Source organism: Pyrgilauda ruficollis, unplaced genomic scaffold (genome assembly GCF_017590135.1).
Source record: "Pyrgilauda ruficollis isolate IOZ18807 unplaced genomic scaffold, ASM1759013v1 scaffold2, whole genome shotgun sequence".
NCBI classification, from domain to species: domain Eukaryota; kingdom Metazoa; phylum Chordata; class Aves; order Passeriformes; family Passeridae; genus Pyrgilauda; species Pyrgilauda ruficollis.
The window spans coordinates 7319175-7346956 of NW_024519206.1; the positions used below are offsets into that span (position 1 = coordinate 7319175).

The following is a 27782-nucleotide window of genomic DNA, read 5'->3' on the forward strand; positions in this document are numbered from 1 at the left end:
AAGAGAACATAATACCATCAAGACTTGAATCTAAAAGACATAAACCATAAAATTAGGCTAGTGGGAAAAAGAAATGTTGTTGATAGTGCTCATTGATATAAGACAGTAAGGATCACAAAGGGCATAAAACTGGCTTTCAGCCATCAAATCAGTAAGATTTATTTCAAGAATTGAAATAAAAAGTGAAAAGTGAAATAGTGACAGATATTGAAAAGCAAAATGTACACGAGTAATCTCCAACAGTCGTGAATAACTGAATTTGTCTGTAGGCTGCAAAAACCAGCACAAGCTTGTACTGAAGTTTCATTATCTGAATGAATTTGGGAAAGTCCCTGAGCTAAAAGGTTTGGTCTCTTTCTCAGAGTGTTAGAAGGAATTCAGAAGAAACTTACTGTAATTGCCATGTGGAAACATGGGCAGCAAGAAATCATTCCCAAGAGCACTATATACCAGGCTCTTTGGACAACATATCCATTTCACTCTGGGGTTTTCTGAACATGATCTCTCATCTCTTTCATCAATGTGAGCATGATGACTGGTGTATATAACCAACATGCCCAAACTCAGTGAAAGTCCACTGTTTGCATGTCTCCACATTTGCCACAGACCAAGAAGTTCTGATGAAGAGTTAACCTGTCTTAGGGAAATAGATGGCAGAAAGGACTAGGAAGAAAATTTAAAAGGACAGAAGGATCAAATAAAACATGCCACAGTGCTGACAGGTGATAGGAGGGAAGAGATATTGAGATTGGTGCAACTGAAAAAAATAAAATAGAAAAAAATAGAATTAGCAGAACCTAGTACTTAGGCAGAGGAGTGCACTCTTCTTGTTTTCTTTATTTTCCTAGAATTTCATTACTCTGTTGCTATCTCTTGATTTTAGCTTCTGTCTCCTTTTCCTTTCATATTTATGCTTTCTCCTGTGCATAACTCCCTTTTTTCAGTCTCCGTTTACTTAACTGCCTTCCAAACATCCATGGTTCCACCTCTTCTCACCTTCTCCTTGTTCAGAAGAGATAAAATATCTTTTCTAAAGGAAATTGCAGACATTAAATGTCAATAAAGACATTTAGTTAGATTCATAGATTTGTGTTTAATAGTTACCCTTAAAAGCCTTTGAGCTGAAAACTTGGACAGTTTCATAAAGAATCAGTCTTTTGAATATAGAGAAATCAAAGCAGTGTCTGGCAGTATGTTCGACACAAAAAGATTTAAAAGGAAGGGAATGACATATTGTGATGGCAATATATTATTTATTTGAAGATTGTAGTCATAATATATTAATGAAAACAAGAATGACAGTTCTTAACAGTGATTACCATCCCCCCGGTTAGCAACGTGTTCAGGCGCTGTCCAACAGCACCATGGACAGTGACAAACCAGTTCCTGTGCCAAAGTTCAGCTGTGGCCACAGTTCATCACTTCAAGCTCTTGACAGGAGCCTGGATGACTCAAGACATGCTGAGCCTTTCACTTCCATCATGGCCTATCCTCCAGCATTTAATATATGAAACTTTTGATTTGCACCGCAAGAATACTTAAAATTTATTCTTGAATCAGGTTTACCTTCTGCTTGTAAAAATGCAGTATTTTTCTGCCTTCTGACACTAACTCTTGAAGTCCTCTCTTAAATCTGTCTAGTTATCTTCAGCTCACATTAATATCCTATCCCATGGTGAACTTCAGATTTCACTAGAAAAATGTTCTGCAACGAAAACTACTTCATTTTGCAGAAATCTCAGCTTTCCTAACAGTTTTCAATCATGTAAAAGAGGTTTCTTAAAACATCATCCTTTCAGACCTCGACCAGTAAGTCAATGGTGAAACAAGACTTCAGAACATATTTTAAAAGAAATTTTAAGAGATGGAAGAAAATTAAATTTGATTTAAAATTAAATCTGTTTTAAAACCACAGAAAGATATTTTGTGGAATGCTTAAAAGGACATCAAAATGACATTCCAATCACATATCCAAACTGCCATTCTATCTGTGCTGGTTTTTTTGGAGGCAAATGCAAAAGACCCTCTCCAATGCATTGACTCTGATACTCAGTCAGACTACTAGACAGTTCTAAAGCTGCCAGTTCAGAATCTCATATTATAAAATAAAGCCACCTGAGTTTCATTCCATCAGTTCAACCTACATCATAAAAAAAATGTTCAAGGTTCTTCTACCTTACCCTAGAAGAATGTTCAGTGAAGACTTATATTACTGTTTATAAATTGAGTTAATATAAATACAAAAACTCATCACAGTGAAAATAATATTCTTATATTTAGCTCTTTGGGAATAAAAGCAACACTGACATACACAATATTGCTATGTTCTCCAAAAGACTTGTGATTTTAAAATCACTGTGTCATCCCACAAAACAGGCAAATGTTTTCTGTAACTCTTTTTTAATCTCGCATTTCAGCATACAGGATAAGTCACTGAAGTGCTTTCCCCACATTACTTTGCCTGTATACTGCTGTTCATTCAAAGATTAAGTACAAGTGGAACATCAAGAGGAGCAATCAAGAGTTGATTTTGTATGCTTGCAGCTAGCTTGAAAACAAAAAGCCTTTAAACAATCACCAGTGATTTTCCTGCAGTTTGACTTACACAGCCTGTGAATGCAAATCAGTAAAGTGTATCTTCAATGCTGCATATTTTACTCTAAAATTTGAGGCCTGTCACGTTTAATTGTCTATAGATTTTTAGACCATTACTCCACACCTACAGAATTTATAATTGTTGTATCTGTGCTTTGAATTTTTAGTGTTTACTTGTCAAATTAAAGCTTTAGATTTACCTGCAGTTCTATTTGTTAAGGATATGACCATAATCTTAGATATAACCACCTAAATCTGGATTAAAAAACCAGAAGCCAATACACTTGTGCTGGTTAGAAACAGAGTGAATTCAGCATGAATTCAAGTTTATCCTCTTCCAGGGGAAAAGGGCATCCTTAATGCCTATGAGTTTTCAGTAACATTAAGCCATCATTTAAAAAGCTCTTTTCCATATCAATTTGAAAAGACTTAGTTTTAAAGCTTAGTTTTAGAGCTTAGTTTTCTAACATAGATTGAGAACAAGTGGAAAAAAACCAACCAAAACAGATAATCAGACAGTCTTCTGATTTAATTGACCCAAACAAATTCCTGCCCCGTACACTATTTTTCATGTTTTAAGTTGTTTTCTGAGAGGTATTTGTTTGTTTGTTTGACAAAAGGATCAACATCCTTATGTAAAGAAGCACTTCTGTATCAGATCTGGTTTTTGCTTTTTTTACTGCACCAGATCAGACCCTTACAAATTCTTTCTCACAGAATCAAAACACACTGACACATATTACTTCTGAAAACAGACTTCTGAGGATGTACTCCAAATCCCCAGATGCTTAAGTGTTCCTGTACCACGTCTGAAAGCCTTAAAGCTGCACTTACATTGCTCCCATTGGCATCTAGAAACATGAAATTCTATTTTGTGATATTTCATGGTAACAAAGGTTCATATCCATAACACTTTTCTACTTTACCTATGGCATCCCTCTCTGGGACACTGTATCCCTATTTCAAATGTACTGATGACTTTTTCTCAGGGAAATTCTGCAGAAAAAAGAGGAGTTTGCACTTTTGAGACTTGAGTGCATGGGAGACAAACTGGTCACATGCAACAGCTGCAGCAAAGTTTTATTTTAAAATAGGCCAGACGGGCTTAGAAAAGAAATGTGCAAAAAAAAAAGTGTTTGCTGAGGTGTTAGGGCAGCAGTAAAATCACTATATATAGCTTGCACAGCCTGTGAATGAACACTCTTGCAAAAAACCCACTCCCTAAAATTAAAAAAAAAAAAAGAAAAAAGAAAAAGAAATATTCACAGAAAATATCTGAGGATTGCTTTTATCTTTTCTCAGAGAACTGTGTCTCCTTATTTGCTATTGATCTTTTTATGAAACCTTGCATTTTTGGTTTACCGTAATTGAGAAAGTGAGTGAATCATGCTCTGAGACCGTAAAGTTTCATATACTGTGAGTGGAAAATAATTAACTAATTAAAAACGGTTCATGTAATACCTCATGAGTCACAGCTTGTGCGTAATATGATGCCAAGTCATCATGTGCAGTGTTTAGCTCTTGAACTCCATTTGTCTCCATTTGTAAAAAAAGTGAGCCTTATGCCAGATTCCCAAATCATTCAGAAATTTGAGAGCCCAACCTTGTTTTTCTCCCCCATATCCATTGCACAACGTTGCCCATTCTTGGTGTTATCCTCCCCAGTTTGCTAAATTACGTTAAATAACATTCCTGTGGTAAAAACAACACTGGAAGTTCTTTAAATAATTCTTTACCAGCCCAGAGGACAGCAAGTTTCTTAACAATGGATAGCAAGTTTCTTAACAAGTTTCTTAACAATGGAGGATAGCAAGTTTCTTTCCATGGTAAGTATCATGTTTTACTCACGGACTCCAAAAGGCTGCAATTCCAAAGTGGAAAGAAATGTGACAAACCCCGTACTTATTGGCAATTTTGGTACATGTCTTTCAAAGCTATCATAATGTCAGACAAAAATGTCTCACCAAATTTTTTTTCATCACGAGATGCTTCATTTCCAAATGAAGAGCTGTTCTGTCTTTCCTGAAAGCCAGATATGTACAATATACAAGTTTAGTCATAGACTGAGCTGAACAGGTTACATTTTTGTAAGCTTCGTGTTAAAACATTAACAAGCTATCATTATGTATATTATCTGAGGTGTAATTATCTTTTTTGACCTTTTCAGTGTATTCCTGTTTTATCTTTTAATACAGAACAATTACTGTTAATTAATGGTTGCTGATGAAACAGACAAGCCATGTTAGATTGCAAGTATCAATGAAAGGAGCCTTGTTGCTTTAAGCACAGATCCAGATGAGTCATTAAAAAGTTCTAATGAATAAGAAGGCAATAAGCAGGAATTTTGATACAGAATGGTATAGTACTCAGGAAGCTACAGTACTAATAATCCATGTTATCCTTAAATTCACTGACTGCATGAATCATTTTACTCAGAAACAGCGAGGGAAAAATTGCACTTCACTTTTGTGAAATGGCTCTATGGCAACTGAGCAGAGAAGTATTTGTGTTAATTCTTCTACTGAATTTACTATTGAGTAGCACAAGAGTTATTTCATCATCCTTTCAATGTTCTTAATCTCATTAGAATTGCCTAAGAAGCTGCATCATGGAACAGTTTTAAAGTGAATTTGTTCTCCCTATACAGAACATATGTGAGTGAGATAGGTTATTTTATTATTTGTAAAAGAAAGCCAGTAATTTGGAGGTAAAACCAGCAGTATTCTCTCTGCTTAAGCATCTCAGAAAAACAGCAATACAATTCTCACTGTGAATTCTGTATACACTCTGCTATTTTGAGATTCGAAGAGTTGCAGTACATTTTTTTTTGTGACAGCTTAGTTCACAGCATTATATTTTGCCACAGAAATTTAGGAACTGAGCCAAAATGGAGGCAGTGGAAACATTCCCATTGACGTCAGTGAGCCTTGGATAAGGCCCCAGACGGCTAAGGACTAGGATTGTCAACTTACAATTAATGTAATTAATGCATCTACACTGGCCCTAGAGCAGTCCAGGCATAAAATTCGTCTTTTGCTGTTAGAATTTAGCATCTTTTACTAGGAACTTTGAGAAAACACACATTAAAAAGGGAAGAAAAAAAAGCAGGGGGGTGGAGGGGGGTGGGCAGGAGAAGAGAAAGGAGGAAAACATCTACAGGTTTTTGAGGATAAACAAGAAGCTTATACTCAAGCCTCTGTATAAGCTGTTAATCGTTGACCTCTAATATAACAGAACAATAATATTCAGCAATGCAATGCCAGTAGACACAAAGGTAGTTTCCATTCACAGTTCAAGGCTATTGCGTTTATGGGTCTGAAACCTTTCTCATTGAAACTAAGGTGTCTGAAAAGAAAGGAGGAGTGTGAATCTAGAGACGGAATTACAGTGTTAACAGTAAAATAAACATTTCAGTTGGTAAGAGAGTTGTTTCTGATATTTTAGTATTTTAATATGCTTAATACAAGTATTTTTGAGGGGTTGAAAAAGTTAACTAATGCAGTGTGTCTTATAGAGGATCACTAGCTAATATTGCAGGCAACAGCTTTAGTAAAACAAACAAGGTGAACAGACAAAACATATTATACTATTTCCTTATTGCTTTTATATTCTAAGCCTTTTTGTTTTTACATAATAACATGTTTGGGCTCTCTACTTCATAATTTGAGCTTCCATTTATTTATTTTTGTAGTGTTTTATGTCACTTATGTTTAATTCTGCAAAAAAATACACTTATTTTTCAGTTAATTAGATATCATATCTTTGTGGGAAAGACACATTGTTTCAATGGGTTGCAACTCATAAGTACCTAGTACTCATACTGAGATCAATCACAGTTACATGTCACAATAATGTTATGTATGATTAATGCTGAATGATTAGTTCATAGGTTCATTTCAAGGAAATGTTCCAAATATTAATGATAGGGTCTCATATTCTTGTACTTCCTCAGACACTTATGAAATTTAAAAGTCCCAACTCATTAGTAAATATCAAAGCCCTAGTAGGGAGGTTCATGTGATGAAATCATTTAATCAGATGTTCACATAAACAAGCTAATGAACATCTGAGCCATTTTTATGACTGTAACACAATATTTAGTTTGAAAGAATAAATGTCTTCTATACATTAATTACTCATTTCATATAGAAGGTAGTTTTATTTTACTGTGTTGTACAGAAATCATACTGGTAGTAATACCCATTTCAAAGAAATTTTTGGTTTTGTAAAGTCTTTACTTACCCTGTGGAGAGTAGCAACACTTTCAGGAAATGTTTTAGGCTCCTGAAGAATCTGAGAAACATCTGCTTCAATGAAAATATTTTCCTTCTGAAATGCTGAACATTTAGCACTTACTCATAGGCATTTCATAGCTGTAAGAGAGAGTGGATGATAAAAATCAGTCAGAACTTGGGAAAAATAGTTTGACTTATTGTTCTCGACTACAGAAAATTACAGTGCAAATGTAGGGGAAAAAGTGCATGTTGCAAAATGGGATAATGTTAGAATTAGGGTATTTAGGAGTACATCACTGTATACGCATTTCAGTAGTACAGGATATTATGTATGTCACTAAATTAATCACAATGTCTTTGACAACATAATGGAGGAAATAGAGTCACTTTCGTCATTTCATCTATGGATGAATCAGCCAACTAGCTTCCAATGCCACAAGCAAAACCAGTTGGAATTAATAACTTTTCTAAGAAAAGTAATTTCCTGAATTTGGGTATAGTTTCAGCAAATTCAAAGTTAAGAAAAAAAAAGAGGAAGGGAAAGGAAAAAAAATAAGCCAAGTAGGTAGGTGAGTTTAAAATAGTATTTTTTTTTTCATTTGACATTTTCAAAAGAAAATATTTCAGCTTAAGTATGTTTTTTAGTTCTAAAATGTTTTTAACTTTTGAAGTATATTATAAATTATCCAAATAAATGCAAATATTTCCACTCTATCTGAAAAATCTTTTCTTTGTTCACCATGCAATATTTCTGGACCAGCCACTGAACCAAAACACCTACTATTTGAAAAGATCTTCCCTTCAGTTCCTCTAGGGACTATCAGCTGGCAGTGGTATGATCATGTCCCCACTATCTGAACTAGGCTGAAACACCAAGGTAGGGACTGGTGGGATACAGCCACATATAAAATAAGGAATTGTCTGTCTGGTAAGGAAAATATCTGGATGCTTCTCTGAAGTGTTTCTAATAGCACAAGTGAAGACAGAGAGTGTGTTCACTTTGTTGTGTTCATCCTTCTCATTGTCTCTCAGTTTTGTCTCCCTAGAGACCTGGAATCTGACTTTGCAATGTGAAAGGCACAATATCTTTCAAATATGATGGAAAAAATTAAAAAAAACCAACACGAAAATATCAAAAACAACAAAACACACACAGAAACAAAAATACCCAAACCAAAGAATTTCTAGAAGCATGGTTATCAAGGACCAAGTATGCTCTATTACTGTCTGATATTCAGCTGAAAAACAAAAGGCTGCTGAAAAACCTCTATATGTGAGTTCATAAAGCTTGAATATAGGGACATGTTTAGAGGAAAAGCTGGAAGCCCTTAGAAAAGCTGTAATTCATGTAGAAAAGAGCAGAGCAGTTTTAAATACCTGTTTCTAAGGGACACAAATAACTAATTTTCCAAGATGATGACTGCGCTGACACTTTAGAGCAATTTAGAAAATTACTGCCTATTTAATTATTTTGAAAGTTTTTTCTCTTTTTTCTTTTTTTTCTTTTTCTTTTTTTTTTTTTTTGTAATGTTGAATTCATCCTATTAAATATTATTTATGTATATAACAAATGAATAAATGACTCACTAAAGAAAATGAGTGGCTCACCACTTCCAGGGGGAAATATAATAGAGTGAAGATTGTGTTGAAGAAAATGCATTAATACATAAACAATGCGATATTAAGCTCCTTACAAAAAGGGGAAACAAGAGAGAAAACTTCTGCAGCTGGAAAATGGGAATACCAACAGTTCTCTTCTGGAATCAGCCAGGAAAGATAAGGGATCTCCTCTCACATACAAGAATTAGGAAACCTGAAAAACATATCCCCAAGCAGACATTGAACCATAGTATTTCTCAGCAATAATATGTATTCAATAATCTGGGACAGGATTTGTAAAGGTCCTGTTTCCCACCTGAACAATGAATTTGGTGAAGAGAAACATGTTCCATCAAATGTCTTGTTTTGGGCTACTAGCCACTGACTCAACCCTTGGTCATATGAGTGAAGTACTTAGATATCTTGGAAATATTCTATGTTCCACAGCCAGAGTGCAAATTCAGTAAAAGAAGAGTAATTAACAAGCTTTTACAAACATGGGTCATGTAAATTTATTGAGAATCTTTGTCTTGCTTTCATAACTTTTTTTCAAATAGAATTTTAACTTCCAACATTAAAAACAAGAAAATAAAATGGGTCCTCCTAAACTTCTCAAAACCAAAAAATCAGGTTATTTATAGGTATCTTAACATATAGAATAGGCATTTTACTGATTACTTTAAATGTCTTGAGTATATTTTTTTGCTGGAGACATGACTGACTGCAGCATCTGATTGTACTGGTTTTCAGAGTGAAACTGCTGTTAAGCAGCTCTAAATTCCCTTAAAAAAGGGACACAGAAAAGATTTCCATAAAGCTACTTTAATTCCATTCACTCTCATTTCTAGACATTTCCCATCCATCTATCTGACAGTCTCCTTGCATTCTGTTACCATTCTTAACAGGTGAAATCATTATAAATCCTGGATGTTTAAACTGATCTGAACCCTGTTGTTAAGGTCAGCTGACAACAGAGGAAATCAATAAAAAACAAATAAAGAAGACATGGATTTTGTCTAATTTGCTTATGTTTCCACAGTATGTGATAGCATGTTCTTGAAAATGCAAAACTCAAACACTGTTATAAGTCGACTCTTGCAAATGATTTCTTTTTTCTGGTGTAAAAAAAAAATAAATATATATATACTTAAAAATATCTGGCTCAATAGTAACTATATTAAAAAAAAAAACCCCTAAAAAAAAAATAAAAATATATATATATACTTAAAAATATCTGGCTCCATAGTAACTATATAAAAAAAAAACAAACAAAAAAACCTAAGGATAGATCTTAAGGAGATTAGGCAGCAGAAAACATATATATTTTCCTGAAAAAGAAGTTACTATATTATATTTGATATTTTCATGCTCAGTGAAAGAGTGATTGCAGTCACTTCTTCAGAATTAAATTAACTGAGCTCTGTGAACTGACTGCTACAGATGAGAGAATTTGACAACTACAAATACATGAAATGGGAGTAGTCATTAAGACATAAGGATGTGAGTCCAGCACTCCAGGAGAAGAAACAATAGGAATACATCACACCTCAGTCAATGACTTAGAACCTGTTTTGTAATATTGTGCTTTAGTTTCTTTAGCAAAGGGCACTAAAGCCTTGAGAGGCAATAAATTCTTATTCACTTAGTAATTATGTGGGATTTTGCAGATTTTTTTAATATTATTATTATTTTTCATGCATGAAGTGGGGAAACCCGCTTATATTGTCAAACTTTTGACACCTTTAGAGACTCCACTTTGTTCCCTACTAAACCTCGAATGCTTGAACTGGGTTTGTTGCCTTTTCTCCTTTGCTCTCCTGCATGACACTATGATATCACTGACCAAAAATTTGGACCCATCTGCAAAAGGACATTTAATAAAATTAAACTGAACTAATTGAAGGTGTGAACTGAGCTGCATCATCCAATTATTACACTGCTGTTTATTTCACACAAAGGTTTACTTGACTAAAATAACTCAAGACCATGCTTCTGACAAGGAATGTCCATTCAGATGTAATAGACTGCAGTCTAACCTCACACCTTCAGCTAATTCTTCCTAATTTCCCCTGTGTCTCTGTTTGGAAAAATATCCTGGAGGCACACTAATCCTTGAATCAGCTACACAATCTTTGTAATACAAAATTGGCTACATGCCTGGAACTTCTGGTCTCTGATTTTCTCTTTCATGCAGCATTTTTTCTTCTGATATTCCAGACAAGTAAAGTCCAGATGTTTTCTGCTGTTTAAGAAAGCAAACACAGGACACCCTTAGGCATTCAGTCCTTTACTTACAAAAGTCCCATTAAATTTGGGCTATTTCATTTGACAATCTTAGATACTGTTTGTCTTTTGAATTGCTTTTCAAATATTAAATATTGCTTAATACTTTAGGGCTTGCATATCTTTAAATAGAATAGGACACCTAATTACCATCTCCTCCATCACTGATTTGTATTTCTAGAGCATACAGGGCTTGAAACAGTTAAACTGCTCACGCAGCTAGTCAAACTGACTATTTGTTCTAAAAATAGTAGGTACAGATCTCTATTACACCAAATACTGGGTCCATGTAATTCTTTTTCAAAAAGTTACTACTCCCTATAATAATTTATCAATTACACATTTTAAAACAAGAAACTCTTAGAAAAAAAAATGATAAAACCTGACTTTAATACTTGTACAGCACTATATTCACTTCTTAATTCTCCTTCCCAGCCATCTTCATATATCTGTGGTGGCATCGAAATTTCTTGAGACATTTCTTGAATAAATAATTTTATCTATCACTCCTAGTTATTTATAATCCAGCCCTATATTTCTCAGTAAAACCAGTAGCTTTTTTGATCCTACAGGGCATATTTATTAAACAGGAAGAAAGAAATTCCACTACCAAGTATGCCAATGCCACCATTTCATGCATCCTTTCTCTGCACAGTCTTTCTCCTTGCCCATCTATGTATTAGCAAACAACACTGAGGGAAACTAGTTTATTACCAAGATTTTTTTACCTGTCTCTAATGTAATTTTGTTTCACACTTAATTGCATTTGAACTACATCTTAATAATTTTTATACATTATATCACAGTGCAGTAAGGGAGTAATACAGGGGATTTCTGGATTAGGACAATAATCAGGAAGATGTATACACTGGTAATATTGCCTGTGATCCAGAGAGCTGGGCAAGACATGGTTCCCAAGACAGTGGGGAGCAATAGGCCCTTCCCTTCCCTTCCCTTCCCTCTTCCCTTTTAACATTTTCCCTCCCTTATATTTTGCCTTCACAAATTTACTTGATGCTTCAAAACTGAAAGCACATCTCATTCTCTAAGAGCACACGTATGTCTTCTTTGACTGCAATTATTTCCGTTTGAGTAAAATTTTCTGACTCCCTAATTTTTCCACAGAGGTTTTCCCCCTTCAGGGTAACCACTGGAACTGCAAGCTTCTATCTGCAACTCCCTAGGAAAAGAGTAGCATGAAATAAATACTAATAAAATCCCCAATATTAAAAAAAAACCAACCCTCTAAGATTTCTAATTTGATACATCAGCAAATCAGTGTCAAGTGATTTTATCCCTGCAGCAAAGGAACTGAAAGAGCATAAAAAAACCTCAGTAAGGCCCTATAGAAACAAAATTGGACAGCAGTCCACTATTCCTCAAGAGTTTATTTTCTTTCCCCCCTTCTTACTACCCCATTTTTAAAGCTACCATCTGGGGTAGACATTTGTGTGAAACTTCTGTAGAAGATGCAAACTGGGAATGTGTTGATGGAAAGCCACTGGGGAGTTCTACTGTCAATAAACAAACTGGAAAAGGCGCTTTCTTTCTTTGGCCCTCCAAAGAAACCAAAGGATCATTTGTACAAATTGGTTTAAAGCTAGTATGTTTTCCCCTTTTTCCTCACTGAGTATTGCTGAAGTGATGTATGGTTTCCTCCTGAACATTCACAAACCTCAGCTGGGGATTTACAAGGATGGATTCTGCCCATGTGTGTGCAGGCTTGCCTACGTCCATTTGGGCTTCAGAGGATAATTGGTCATTTTTACAAATGTTTTAAAGTCCAGTCAAAATAATAATTTTTGATTGTGCAATAATTTTAAGGTTAGTGCTACTTTTGCAGCTGAATTTGTTTTATTTATATGTCCCATTAAAAGAAAAAACCTTCTGCCTCTTCTAAGAAAACATCATTAGCTCACTGACACACCCATATATCACCAGCTAGGGAAGAAAGGATGAAATATGGCATTGCATGAGCAAGCCATGGGTTAGAAAACAGATTTTACTTCTGGTTGGTAATCATGTACAGGCTATTTTTTCAGTGCCTTAGTGTCATATGTTTTTAGGACAAAGACATTGCAATACAATTTTTTTCACTGAATTTTCTGTGATTCTTCACTGACATATTTGACTTAATTCTGTGTGTTTTTTCTCTTCTGCTAGTTAGTTTCCAATTTTAAGCACTTTTTTCTTAACTTCATCCTTAAAGAATTGTGCAGCAAAGTGGACCAAGCCTTACAGTACACCTATATAGTACAATGACACTCCAAAAGCATTTTGCAAGTGGTGAAAGCTAGCTGACCTACTTTTGGCATGCAACAGCTATTCTATACTGACTTCCTATATTGCTACTGTAAATTCCCCACCCTTCAGTTTTTTGTAGGGAAACCATGTCATCTTACTCCATTTCTTAAAAAATGAAGCTGTATATCTACTCTATATTCATATTACTTTAGGAGCTATATGTTCAAGCTGAAAAAGACTGGAACCAAAGTGTTAAAATTACCTACAGCATGTATAAGACTTTGGCAGGTGGTGCTGTATGTTTGATTTAATTGCAATTATAATGTTCCTGGAAATATCAAAGTGCAAAAAATGACTTTGTGTCTTTGTCAAAGGCAAAAAATTAGAATTAGCCTTTAAACATTGAGCAAACAAATGTGCTCCACACTACAACAGTTATGTATATACATGACACTGAAAATTCTCAGTTATATCACATTTCATAAGTTACTTCTGATTAAGAAGATTTTCCTTAAACAATACTTGCTGCTTGAAAGGAAAAAAAAAAGTTACCTTCTCCTAACTTCACCCTTTTTTCTCTTCTTATGCTAAAGGGTGACATTAATTTTTGAAAAATAAAAAGGGAAACAAACAAACAAACAAAAAACCCAATGAAAAGCACCTTAGAAGTTTATCCAGTCCAACCTCCTGTTTCATGACAGAATTAATTATCTGTAAATCCTTCACAGTATGTTTGACCAATTGGTTTAAACTATCAGTTAAACTTTTGGGTTCTTCCCATTCTTCACTGTCCTTACAGTTATATTTGATGCTTATCTAAACTGCTTGAATCTGCTTTAATTTAGCATTGTGCTGCCTATTGTTTATTCCTCCTCAGAACTAGAATTGAGAGAAATTGTTTGATTGTTGTGGTCCTTTCCTATTTGTAGAAAACACTATAATGTTGGAAGACTTCTGTTACTCCACAGTTTTTTCATCTCTAAACTGATTAAACATTTCTTTCAACTTTTCATCTAAGGTCACGTTTTCAAAGTTTCCACCACATTTTGCTGTTCTCATCCATAAAATTTCCAATAGCATTTCTTCAATGTGATACCCAAAAGGGAATAACATACTCCAGGTGTTACTAATGCTGCAGTACTAGGTAGAATAGACATGTTACACTAAATGTACTATTTTATCCAGTTCCTAAAATGCTTGGTTTATCAGCAGTCTCAAATTTTGGTTCACATTCAGTTAGAATTCACAGTAAGCAGGATCCTCTTTTCAGGAACTAGCACTATTTAGGACTAATTCCCCAACCTGTGTTTTCACATTTGATAATTTCTGCCAAGGACAGAACTTTGCATATATTTAAAAGACAGAAAACCCCAGGAATTTCAACAATAGTGATAGTAATACTGGGACTACTACTAATAATATACCAACTATTATTATTTCCCCACTTTACTAAGATACATTGAATTTACAAATTTATCTTCTGAAAAAGTTATAGTTACAATTCATTTGCAACTGCTGAACAGTTCAATGAACATATAATTTATTCTAATTGTCCTTGTTGAAATACAGAAGAGTACGAGAATCAAAGATCAATGAAAATCTCCAATGAACATATCCTTTCAGTGGGACAGATAGCAATTGATTCCTACTCTTGATACAGCTACCTCATCAGCTTTGCACCCACCTTAAAGCACATTTCCCTAACTTACTTGGAAGCTCCTTAAACAAAAAGAGGTATAAAGGAAGGCGCTGTCTGAAATAATGTATTCATTGACGTCATCACATTTAAATTCACTCTAAGTGCTAACTCCCTCACTGGAACATAAAATTAAGTTTAATTTGAAACAGCATAGTGCATCTGACTAGTTGGCAAATAAGTTGAAAAACCATAAAACCTTTTTCTAAATTGATACTTAATTTGAAAAGGATAGAAGTCTGTGCTACTTAGCACTCAGATATCATCATCATTATAACAGAGTCCAGAATAGCATAAAGAAAATACATGAGTGAGAGAACATGGTTCAGAAAAAGTATTCCAAGTTAGAGCTAGGTCACCAGGTTATATAATAGAATTTTTCTGTACTCTGGCTTAGAATATAACTTGAAAGAAATAGTAAAGTCTACCACATATATTTCTAAAAAGTGTAAAGATCAAGTCTAGTTTTCAATGGCTATTTCTTCACACAGAAATAGCACAGCTGACACTAAGGTTTTAAGTAAAGATAGAAGCAGTCAGCTGAAATAAAGGTCAAGAAATAGCTCTGGAAAAAGCACAGATTATTTTTATCCTCTGTTTTGATACTGAAGACAAGTTCACTGCCGTCCCTAGTGCACCACTATTGGATAATTGAGATTACTCAGACTGAAGCAAATATTCATGACATAGTAGGGACAGGGACACCCTGTGGGTTCTCTGAAAGCACAGTAGCAATATCAAAACAATCTTCCTCAGTCCATTTGCCTTTAAAACCTCACAAGAAGTATTGTGATCCTGTTATATATTCAAATAAATTTAATTTTGTCAGAGGGGCTCTTTTGCTAATTTATAAATTTAATAATCTTTTAAGAGGTTCACCTCCTGTAATTAAGAAATTGCATGGAAGAATAATAATGTACAGAATAGTATTCACAAGATCTCAAAATATGCAGAGACATACTTACAAGGAAGCAGAATTTCATCTTTGCAATTAATTTTGACTGAGCTTGAAATGCATTGCTTGTGTCTTTAGACACCATCTTGTGTGTAACAGAGCTGACAAACCCTGATTCTGCTATGACATTAAGCTGTTTCAGGACAGTTCAAAAACGTAATAAATTAGATTTTTAAACATAAAGTAAATTGCAGATTGAGAGATTTCTTTCTTCAAGTCCTGCAATGCAGGAAATACATCACAAATAACTCTGCTTTTGAAGCACCCTTTGCTAAGGAAATCAACCATCAAAGCAGCATGGCTGAGGATTTTGGAATAGCTAGAAGTGCTTTTCTCTGCTGGAGAGCTGAAAGTGTAATCACAGCCTTGGCACATACAGGCACTGGAAAAGAACTCCCCACAAAGGTTTGAAAAGTCCCTTCTCTCTTCTTCTGCAAGCCAGCCTGCAAAACCTAACCTCTGATGTGGAAAAACCTGAACATGTGCACAGAGAGATCTCTGACTGTCATGTCTAACACCACTTCTCTTTTCATTCCATTCCATCAGTCTCTAGCCATCTCATGTCTCTCTTTTTACTACTCTGTGCATCAGTGCAGTCAGGCAGAGACCTTTTTATTCCGTAATTGTATGCTCTGTAGCATCAAGGAATCTCAGGCTTGATTATGGCTCCAAGGTGCTGCTGTAGCAGAAATAATTATGTAGTAGAAAAGGAGAACGGGATGATCTTCAAGCTTTTTCTCTGCTTAAGGCCATGGACCCAAATTGGAAAAAGCAATTCATTATGTCTGCTGAGTTATCAATTGCCAAGTCTTCTGCAGAAGGCTGGTAATTGCAACAATTCTCATTTTATGTAGGGAGACAAAAGGACAGAGAATAAGACCAGAAAGGTATGTTGTGGAGGGTTTTTTGCTTTGCTTAGTTTTTTGTGGGTCTGGGTTATAATTGGTTATAATTGGGGCATATACTTATAATTAACGACACATGAATAAAACAGAATACAATAATTCCTTTGACTGTATTTTTGAACACAGACGTCTAACAATTTAACTGCTAACTGAAGTTCTATTCTTGACACACAGAAAAGATGATAACCAAGCCTCATTACATATTTACTGAAATCTTAGTGAATTGCTTTGAGGAACTTTCCTGTCAAGGTATTGTTGCTAGCTAAATTAAAAGCCTTTCTGATAAATTTAAGTAAATCCTACTGTTACCTATTTCCTACAGTAAACTCCATTCATTACGAGTGAGATTACAACTGGCATGTTGTAAGCTTAAAATGCAGAATCAAAAAATGCAAATGGGACTTGCATAGACATCTCTTGCAAAACTGTGTCCTGAACTACCTCAGATGAGATTTTTGGAATGAGCAACATCACTTCTCTGCAGTTATTTCAATCCTCATAGAGCTTTAAAACCTTACGTATTTTGTAAGAATCCTAGAGATAGCAGAAAAGAAAAATCTCTATAAAATTTGCAGGCAAAATGTTACCTGTAAAGAACTTTTTAATAATATTTCCTAGCTCATTAGCATAGGAAGAAAATGCTCAAAATTTGGAGTAAATCTTCAAGTTTAAAAAAGTTAGTGTAATTTTCAAATAAGGTACATGAGTCTACAGAAATATCTTGTAATTCATGTTAAGTACAGTATACTTTTTACACAACTGTTAATACAGAGCAAAATTCCTACTCAGCACATCAAATTATTTACATGCAGTAGATGCAAAAGCAATTAATCCACTCCATGACATAAAACCGGAGCTGGTAACCTAATGAAAACACAAAGTTAAGGGAGATTAAGCTAAATTATAAAAATTCACACATGGGCAAATGAGACTTCCAGAAAATGAGAGAAACCAGAGGAAAGGACAGTTGTGTTTCAAGAGCTGTCTTCAGGGAATTAACAACAAAATTTAAAAAATATACCTACAATTTTATAGGACATCTTTCACACGTAATATTTTCCAGTTGCCCAAGTCTGACACTGCATAACTCATCCAAAAGTGAACAAGGTTTCCCACACACACACTTTTTCTGAATAGAAGAGAAATAGATAAATCAAAGAACACAGAAGAGGTATTCAAATTAAAATTATTAGGAAAACTTGAAATTTTGGATTTAACAAATACTAATAAAAAATATGTTTCAGAGTAACACAGGATACACAAACTTGTACTATTAATATTGTACTACTTTTGCTGCCCATTGCTAACAGAGTGGTAAAATGGTTGAAGAACATAAGATGGACCAGAATTCTTGTATAAATTTCACACTAAATGACTCCAATTCTTTTGTAAGGCTTTCTTATATTATCCTCTTTATGTAACTATTATTAGATAATGTTTAATATAATAAAATGTAATCCAAAGGTTTATGTAAGGACTGGAATATAGATGTTCATGTTTCTCATTTGTTGACTCAGAGTTGTAATTTCTGCAATACTGAACTTATGAAATTCATTTATTTATTTGTTAATAAAAAGCCCAGAGCCTGATCCATACTAAAACTGAAATGACCAATTCCCATATTTGGCAAAAAATCTGGAATTCCAGCCAAATGTAAGGAAGAGCTTTTCTGAAATGGAGCTTGATTTCAATCATATGTGAGTGAATGATGTGGTAAGGTGCTTGTTTCAAGGCTGTCCCCAGGTCATAAGAAAAGCATTTGGAGTTTTATGGAGATATCTCATCATTATCTCTTTCAAAGCCTCATCAACTCTGCAGGACAAATCTGTCTCAGCCAAACTGGCGCTAAAAAGAAGATGTTCATCTAGTCTAACTTCATCTTTTTTTCTTCTCAACATAGGGCAGAAGTGCTTTTGTTTCCATAGTTACTAGAGTATTTCCTTTGAACTTCTTCCAGAATACTTTTATCTTTTCCACATGCACTGACAGAAAATCCTATGAAGTATGTATGTATTTGTGAAACATTCTGTGCTTCATTACCAATTCTTTGCTGGATATAACACAGGAAATTGAGCCCATTGTTAAAGCCAAATTTCTGACTTGCTGATTTAGGTGTTTTAATATTCAGTAATGTATAAATAGACTTCAGAATATTACAAGTGAAAGATAAAATCAAGAACACTAATTCTGAGAGTTTTTCAAAGTTATCATATTGCAAAGCCAATTCGTTGTTATTTGGTATTCTGAGTCAATATAGTTGCATGCTTTCTAAATTGAAAAGAGCAGTTTTTTAAAAATTAAACTATGTGCTTCTTAGAAAAAGTTGTATCAATATCTGTTTATGAGCAGTAAGAACCCCATGAAAGAGGTTGTTGGTTGAGGATTTCTGAGGTTGCTTTTTGATGGCTTCTTGTTTGTTTTGGTTTAAAGACAGAAAAAATCTGAACTTTAATTGAATGTATCTAGTTTTTACCCTTGAAAACATTTATATCACTCTAAAACATATTTCCATTGTGATCTTCAAGTTGGAACCATTTTAGTATTTTCTCCAAAACCCTTCTTTTGCGGTTCAAAGACCAAGTCTTCAGCACAAGAGAAACTTCTATTCTTATTCTCTATACCTAGATAATCAATCCTTTCTAAACTGATATCAAACACCCATGAAAAAAAAGGCAAACCCAACTTCAAATTTTCTTTTCTTAAAAGATTATTTTAAAAAGCTTTTACACAGAAATACATACAAACAGTTCCACAAAAAGACATAAAACTAGTTCCATGGACTGTATCAGTAGTTCTCAAGGTAGAATTCTCTGGACTAATAGATTTCTAAAGCAATAAGAAGTGAGCTGCCTTTGTAGTACAAATCACTGCTCAAATCTTGCCTTTTTACTCTGAGGGCTTGTGCTAAACATGCAGCTTGCAGTGCAACTCCTTTCATTTCTCCCTGGGTAGCTCACTAAAAAGCCTGGAAACATTGGCTATATTGGGCTCTCCAACACCAGACACCAGCAGTGGGATGAAAGCTATGCCAAAGTGGTTCTATTTGGGCTGCCATCTTCTGTCAAGGGGAAGGAGACAAAGAGTGGACTGCTTGTTAAGCAGTCAAAGAATTGACACCCCGAATTAAAAAAGGACATCATGCTGGATTGTGCCTCTTTCCTTGCATGAATGTGGTAGATGAAAAGACAGAAATTTCTTGTAATGATCCAATTACACTATGGTACAAATTACTTTCTATGGGAAACCAAAAACTTAACAAAACCAAACTAAAGAAAACAAACTAGGTTCTCACTAAGACAAATGTTATTCCAAATGTTGTCTGTTTATTTTTTGGGGAAAGCACATAAACATAAATGCTAGCTTATTCTGACAAATGATTAAGGCTACACAGTGTCCACAAAATGCCACAGAAGACTGGAGAGAAGCATAGACTACATTACAGATCTGCCCTAACTTTAAGACACAAAACTCCAACCACCTTAACCATAATTAGCAGTCTCATTTACATTATTTTATATTTATAGACAGAAAACTCATCATTCAAAACACGGTGAATTCAAGACTCTCTATCACATGTTCTGCTACCATTAAAGATTGATAGCAATCAATAAGCTACTAGGAATGACAGGTATTAAATGCTTCTAATGAAGCATTTAATAAAAATAAGTGGATTGAAGCTTTCTATTAGAAATTGTCTAATGACAGTTAACTAAATATTGGCTTAATATCATAATGGCTTGATCTTCCATTCAGGGAATGTGAATCTCATAAACAAAAGTTTCACTGACAGCTCAAGAAATGAATACACATTACTATGGCTCTTTCTGATACGAAAGATGATTTAAGGGAAGTGTTACTTCTCTTAGAAAGTAAAGTGGTTTCAATAAAGACTTGTCTAAAATTATACTTTAATGAATTATGTGCCTTGTATCTCTAATTATCTGATAGCCATTGCTAAACTTTGTGAGAGTGGACATTACAGGGACAGAGGTCTAGATGATTAGGTTATTCTTGATTCTACTGATTCAATAATAGTAGTGACCATTGAGCCTAGTTTCTTCCTGATTCATCTGTTACAGCAGCTATATGAATTTGGATGAAGTACACATAATTCATCTTGACATAAATAAGATTTTTTTTTTACAGTGAGAACAATTCATAACTAGAAGAAGCTACTCAGGGTTGTGACTGAATTCCTGTCACTGGAAATTTTCAAGGTGCAATTGGACAGGGTGCTACATCATCTCATGTAGAGTCTCTTTCCTATGACAGGTTGGACCAAGTGATCTTTCAAGGTCCCTTCCAATCAGGGCTGTTCAATGATGCTATATTTGCGTTAGCAAGGGATCTCGTACAAAATTTGATGGAAGTTTATTTCCTGCATGTTATTTAACTTAGTTAACTATCTATACCCATGAGGTATGTGGAGAAGGCATAAAACAAATACAGTGATAGCGGTGTCTTCTCCAGATGCTTCATTGCTCTGAAGTGCCATTTCACTCATGTGTGCAATGTGTCTGCACTGGCCCCAGTGGACTTCAAAACTGGATCAAAAATACTCTTTGCAGCCAAATTATAAGTCCATTAGACCATTAAAATAGATCATAGTGTAACTCATTTATTAAAAGGGCAGCAATGTTTGTGAAAAATAGCTCCTTATTCCCAGATGGAATAAGAGCTGCTCTCTGCAGTCACAGAGACATTTGGTAGTTACAACATGATGTTGACACAGCTGCAGGCCCTGGTTGCTGCGCCAGTTTCACATGGCTCTGCTTTTTCCTTCCTCCCTCCTCCCTCCTAAAATCTACAGTAAAGTATTGGACAGCTTCTCACCTAGTTGGTTTTGTGCTTGAGTTGTTACAAGACTCTATCACTGTCTCTCTTGATTTAGGCACGTTTGGCTTTTGTATTTTCAGTAGGGTTATGAAGTCAGATTGATGCCTGCTTTTGAATACAAAATTGGCTGTTGGTACATGACTGGGCCAAGAGTTAAATGAGGACAGAGCAACAAAGACAAAACACAGATGAATTAACTCACATGGGTGGGAGTGAACCACAAAAAATAAATTCATATCGTCTGTGTTTAGTTAGGTGTCTTACTGGATCCTTTGGTTTTCTTACATGTGAAAAACTTTTGTGTCTAACTTCTACAACCCCCCCCCCCCCAAAAAAAAAAAAAAAAAACCAACTGAGAAGAGAAGGCAGAAAGGAAGAACACATTAATATTTTACCATTATGACCCACTGGGATTGTGAAATGTTTCTGCTTTAAATCACTGATTAGTGAGCCACTGCTACAATTTTTGCCTGGAAAATACTAGATGAAATGTAGACAACACAGTACAGATTTCTAAGACACAAGTCTCTACCTTCCTTTCCCCTTCTTTTGATTGATGAGTAACTGTTTTCTATGACAAGCTCATGCTGTTAAGTTACATAAAGGGACTGATACAGTCAGATTTGTCCCTAATGCGAAGTTTAGTGTTCACACACTCCACTTTTTTAAACTCCTCCAAACATTTAATATTCTTTTGGCAGTTGCTTCTCTTGGAAGAGTTTCTAGAAGCTCCTTCAGAACACACTTCCTTTGTCATTATATGGGAAAAAGGGCAGAGAAAAGGGTGTTTTATTCTTGCATCTTTTCAAGTTTTAAGCTGGTCCTAAATGGGAGCTACTGTGAGAGATACATTATAATCAAAAGTAAGAAAATCTTTCTCTTTATTCTGAGAACTGGCTGATCAAGTATCCATCTGTGAACTACTAGGGGGAAAAAACCCCATGCTTTCTATGATTTATTTTAGTATATTTTTTTTTCCATAGAGAGCCAGGTGTTAGGAATAAAGAAAATGGGTTTTAGGGCTACTCTCTGTGTGTAGCTATTAGTAACTTTTTGCATCAAAAGTATGCTGACTGCCATTTTAAAATAAGATTATTTGAAATATTTTTTCTTCCATCACACTAGATTCCACTAATTTTTGCATTCTGTATTGGTACTAAATTATTTACTTCATATTCTTAGACAAATCCTTGGCCAATTCCATTCAATTTAGCAAAGAGTGACTACAGATCCTAAAGTTTAACTGGTGATCTGTCAGCTTATTTCTTATACTCCAGTTATATAATAATAATTTTATATATTTTAGACACTATTATATAAGCTTCTTGTTGTATAGTACTCCTTTATAAAGCAATTTTTGCCACCAAAAAAAAAAAATCACTAGTTCTCCATTGGCATTTAAACTATTATACAAAAATATTCCACATATACTGCATTACCAAAAGGATTACACTTTCTCAGTACGCAGCAACACTGGAAATCCTGGAAGTTGAATATTAAGGGAGGAGAAATGCAAAAGTGCTTTCTGGGATCAAGATAACTGGCCTGTCTGGTACACCCAATGTTTTATACACAGTCACTGAGGATTAAATGTCATTGAAAACCTTTGAAGCAAAGTCCTGTATGAGTAAATTAGGTGTGTCCTTCCTCCACTGATGGGCACAGAATTGAACCTTGCCAGGCAGTTTGCTGTAAATCACTCTGGGGCTCAGGTACCTCTGTGTGGCTCACTGACTACTCCCTCAGGCTCCTCCAACAGGCAGCAACATCGTGGTTGGTCTGAGATGAGGGTAGAACAGATGGAATTGCTCACTTCAAACACTGACATTAGTTAGACAAAAGACAAGTACTTCCAGTTTCCAACAGTGCCCTCTAATCTAGTTTTTGCAATCCCATCAGAATAAAAGAAATTAGATTAGCAGGAGGAAGATCAGTGTCTTCTTTCCAATGACCAACTGAAGCCCTAAAATGCTGACATTTTCTAAGGAATTTAAATGTCAACAATATCTTTCTGTTCAACTTTGGATCAGAACAGGCTGTGCACATCTCTCTCTCTAAACATGCATTAAAAAACCCACCCCAAAACACAAAAAAAAAAAAAAAATCCCACAACAGCTGAAGTTGAATACTTGGGGAATTTGCATCCTCTATATTGCCTAAGGACTTTATATACAAAAGATTAACTATCTGGATTTTTGCCTAGTATTTATGTTCCATACTTGCAATTATTCATAGTGCCCAACTGGGATTTGGAAAGACAGGATCACAAAATACTTGGCTCTTGATATAAGTGATATATCAACATTCTGAAGTTAATGGGAAGTCATGTGCTTCATAGACCTCAAAAACAAAACAAAATTTAAATAATGAGTTAGAGAGAATATGCATTCCACGATAATTTTTTGAGCTTTTGGAAGATGGAGAATATACCTGATTTTAATTTAACAGATGGGCTCAAAAAGTTCAAAACAATACTACTACTACTAATAATAATAATAATAAAAAATTGCTTCTTGTAACTAGGTTTATTTTTGGAAGAATTGCTGTGTTTTGTCCCATGAGAACTGTAGCTCTGATGCTTCCTGAATAGATCTTGACCTTCTCAAGTGCTCTTTGCTAAAGAAGTTACAATACAGATTACACACCCTAAAAATAGTAATTCAAAGGATACTTATGAATTTTAATCCCTTTTTGATTCCTTCTCAAGGCTGTTAGCAGGCAAGAGGCCTCTCCTCTCCCCTCCTCGGAATGATGTGAAGCTATCCCTAACAAAGCTTGTAGCTGGATAGAATGATAATCCTACAATTCTTTGCTGTATCTAATTAACTGGATATTGCTTTTGTCATGCTTTAAGTCAGAACTGAAGCTTCAGTTAAGACTTGTGTACACCCTCAATTCCATCTGTCAAAATATCTTGCTGCTTCTTTGGTAGCAGCCTGAATGCTTGGCATAAGACAAAAACTACCTTCAGAGACATCATTAATGAGCTGTAATGTGGATCAAATATGGTCCCTAAAATTGCAAAAAACTTCTGAGATTAGAAATTTCATGCATAGTTTTCCCAATTTATATTTTAATCAAAGAACGAATCACTCAGAACAGTAGTTATGACTAAGTTTAACTAAAAGGACAGACTCCTCCATTCAAAAGTCTGAGGAACAAACAATATTCAAATAGATCCAAAATATTCCATTCTATTTTAATTGTATCTGCTGTTTACACAATACAGCATCTATTCCTCTCTCTTCATCCTCAGACAGGAGCTCAGATTATTAGATATTTTGGCTTGGCTTTCTTTTTTTTTGATTTTGAGGGTTAGAGGTTTGATTTATTTTAAACCCATACTTTCTGGATTTCTAACATGTATAGCAGTCTTCTAGCTGCCCTTTGGGAGCTGTAAGCTTAAAATGACAGATCCAAGACATTTGAAGACAACTACATGTTGAGGAACTGTTGTGTCTGGAGATACACCCCTCACCACAGTAAGACAGGTAAGTCTGTGGATCAGAGACACCACAGCCTGAAAAGGTATCAGTTCATGGAGGTCATCTGAAATTTTGTCTGGTGGCTTCCAAAGGATTCCCGAGGCAGGGTTTGATACCTAAATATGGAGTAATTAATCTGCCAAAGCTGGTGATGAAGCCACAGTGCCCTGGAACATGCAGGTCTTGGAAAGGATGCTCCATTTTGGTTACTTCTTGCCTCTTGGGTCTGCTTTTTCCAATATCTGCTGAAAACATGCCAACACTTCAACCACTACCAATCCACTACAGTGATTGAATTGGAGGAAAAACTGTTTCTGGACCAATCACAGGCCATATTTGTTCAGGTGTCCTTAGGGTTCTGCCTTTAGCTGGTGGGTTCCTTCTTTGGACAGTATGACAAAGAATAAGAATAGCCCTATGCACTGAGTCCAAACACCACATGGAACTACCTCTCCTGCAGCTTGAATAAAAAATACCAAAGCCACTGCTCTGTTTCATAACACAGGGAATCATGCTGACTGTTTTTTTACTGGATGTAATCAGGCAACTATTAAGACTTTGGAATTGACTTCTCCACTTTACCTATGTGCTAAATACAGTGTCATTCTAGTCTTTTATCAGAACCACATGGTCTGTTTATGACATATCTTCAAATGTTATTTTTGGATCTTTTCCAGTCTAACTGTCTTGGTTTTACAATTACACTGTTGCTTTATATAGATCTCATTTAGTCCTTGATGGACTACAGACATCCTGTTTGCTGGCCTATTATCCAACCTCTTATCAGTTCCACTCTAAACCATTATTTCAGAGAGTATCTGTTGTAGCTATGCAACTTTCTCAAACTACAGTGTTTTAATCTACCCTTTCTAAAGAACTTTTTCCAAGTACTTGAAAAACTTTTTCTAACTAAAGAAAATAAAGCACATTTTAAGACAACCACACAAGAAAAGGCAAATAGATTAAGACATAACAATATTATTACTTTTATCATATGAAACAGAAATATATCTTGCATAAGTCCAATGCCAGCATAAATTATCACACTTCAACCAAAAATTTTCAAAGTAACAAATTAAGTTCTCCTTTTGGACATTTCTGAGGCAATGGAATTTATTTTCAACTTGTCACCATGGTTTCAAGAGGGATATGACCGATAACCTTAGACTAGAACAAAAACTCCCTGAAAATGTGCTCCTTCAAGCAAAAGACAGGTTAAAATTTTAATTTATTTTCTTGTAATGTTTCCTCAGGTTGAAGCAAATGGTCTGTTTGCAGACATTGAGCTCTCTAGGCAGCATGACAGGAGAAAGCAGACATAGCATATATAGCTCTGGTATTGCATTTAATGTTAGAGATTAACTAAACTAAGTGTGTTGTTTTTTGGTTTTTTTTTTTTTTTGAAACATCCTGTTGTTCCAAAATGCCAAGGTTTAGCACCAGCTGTTTGAGGAGCTGATCATAAGAATCATCATTATTACATTACATTACATGTAACCTCAGGCCAGACTCAATTGGTTCATGTCAACTGCTCACTGAGAAGTATCTCCACTTGGGAAAGGAACATTTGTAAATATGCTGCTCCACCAACTAAAACAAAGTTACCCTGTCATCCTCATCAGAACACTTTGCATCATCTTAATGGATTTTGCTGATGGAATTACACCAAGAGGTGCAATTCCCATTAAATAAGGGGGATGTGAGGAATGAGGGTTAAAGATGGCCCAATTTAATGACCACTCATTATAGAACAATAGCTACTTCCAAAACAGTTCATAGCAGAATATTTTTTTCCTGACAAAATTCTTATTGTCAGAGGCATGGAGAAATTTTGAAGTCCAGGATGGTTGGCATTTTCACCTTCTAGGTACAACTAAATAAAAAAGATTCTCTTTTTGCATATTTATTAAAAGTACCTAAAGAATTTGTATAATAATAAGAACAAAAGTACCACCAATACCTCAATCACTTCATTTCTAAAAGCAGTCAGCAAAAAGATTGCTTGACAATTTTACCAGAAAAAGTAGGGAAGGAACTGGAGAATTATTCTTTGATGGTGAAAAGTAGTTTTAATGAGAATCTTCAAGAACATAATCTTGAATGATGACCTATTTCTCACAGAACCATCACAAGAGAACTAACCCACCATATATTAACCTCCCCAAAAATATAAACAAGGCACTTCTTAGCTGTGATTGCTTATTTTGTAAATCTCTACCTGTTTTCCATGGAGTGAATCAAATAAGCAAAAAGTCTCCAAATTTTTGTAACTTCTTTCACACCAAAAATACTAAATTGGGATTTCAGTAGCAGAGAATTAGAATCAGCTTCTGCCTCAGAGTTCCCAAGAGCTAAGCAGACCAAAAGCCCAAAATAATCAGTTTTCTGACTAAGCACTTTGTTTTCTAGTGGCTTGAAGAGGTTTGGAAGTATCTCCCAGTGTTTGTCAGAACTTTCCTGACTTGAAGGCTTTGATGCACGGCTGTTCTCACAATGCTGGGGCTGATGAGTGTAGTGCCTCAGAGGTCTACAAACAATGCAATGAATCTCTGGATCTCCTCCATGAAAAACAGAATCAAGTTTACAATTTTTCTCCTCTTCATTAAGAAGGTCTTTCTAGAAATTTCTGTATTTCTATCCTTTTTCCAGCACAAAAACAATTGTATATTAACTAACATGAGTGAAATAAGACAAATTAGTAGTATTGCATTATTGTTTTTCAAAGTAAAAATTTAAGCTATCAGCTTCCACAGCACTGCATATGGACTGATCTTTGAGTGCTACAGTAGATGGTTCACTGGTCTATGTTACTTGTTACATTTCTCAAATATCAGCTCCTACTTTCTGCTATTATGAACCCAGATCTTAATCGTACCAATCAAGTTTTAAAATACTGCATTTGGGTGTGCTATGCTGTTCCTGCTGTTTTAACTAGCTACAGATAGTCAA

The 27782-nt window shown here is 35.0% G+C and overlaps 1 long non-coding RNA gene across 1 annotated transcript in view; it reads right to left on the reverse strand.

Annotated features, from left to right (window-relative positions):
- Positions 1-27782, reverse strand: part of LOC121352998 — a 55168-nt gene that overhangs the window by 8378 nt on the left and 19008 nt on the right. Inside the window, exons 2-3 of the long non-coding RNA XR_005955020.1 lie at positions 6838-6968; positions 4560-4617 (exon numbers count right to left, since the gene is read on the reverse strand). This is a non-coding gene — a long non-coding RNA (uncharacterized LOC121352998). The remainder of the gene's footprint in view (positions 1-4559; positions 4618-6837; positions 6969-27782) is intronic.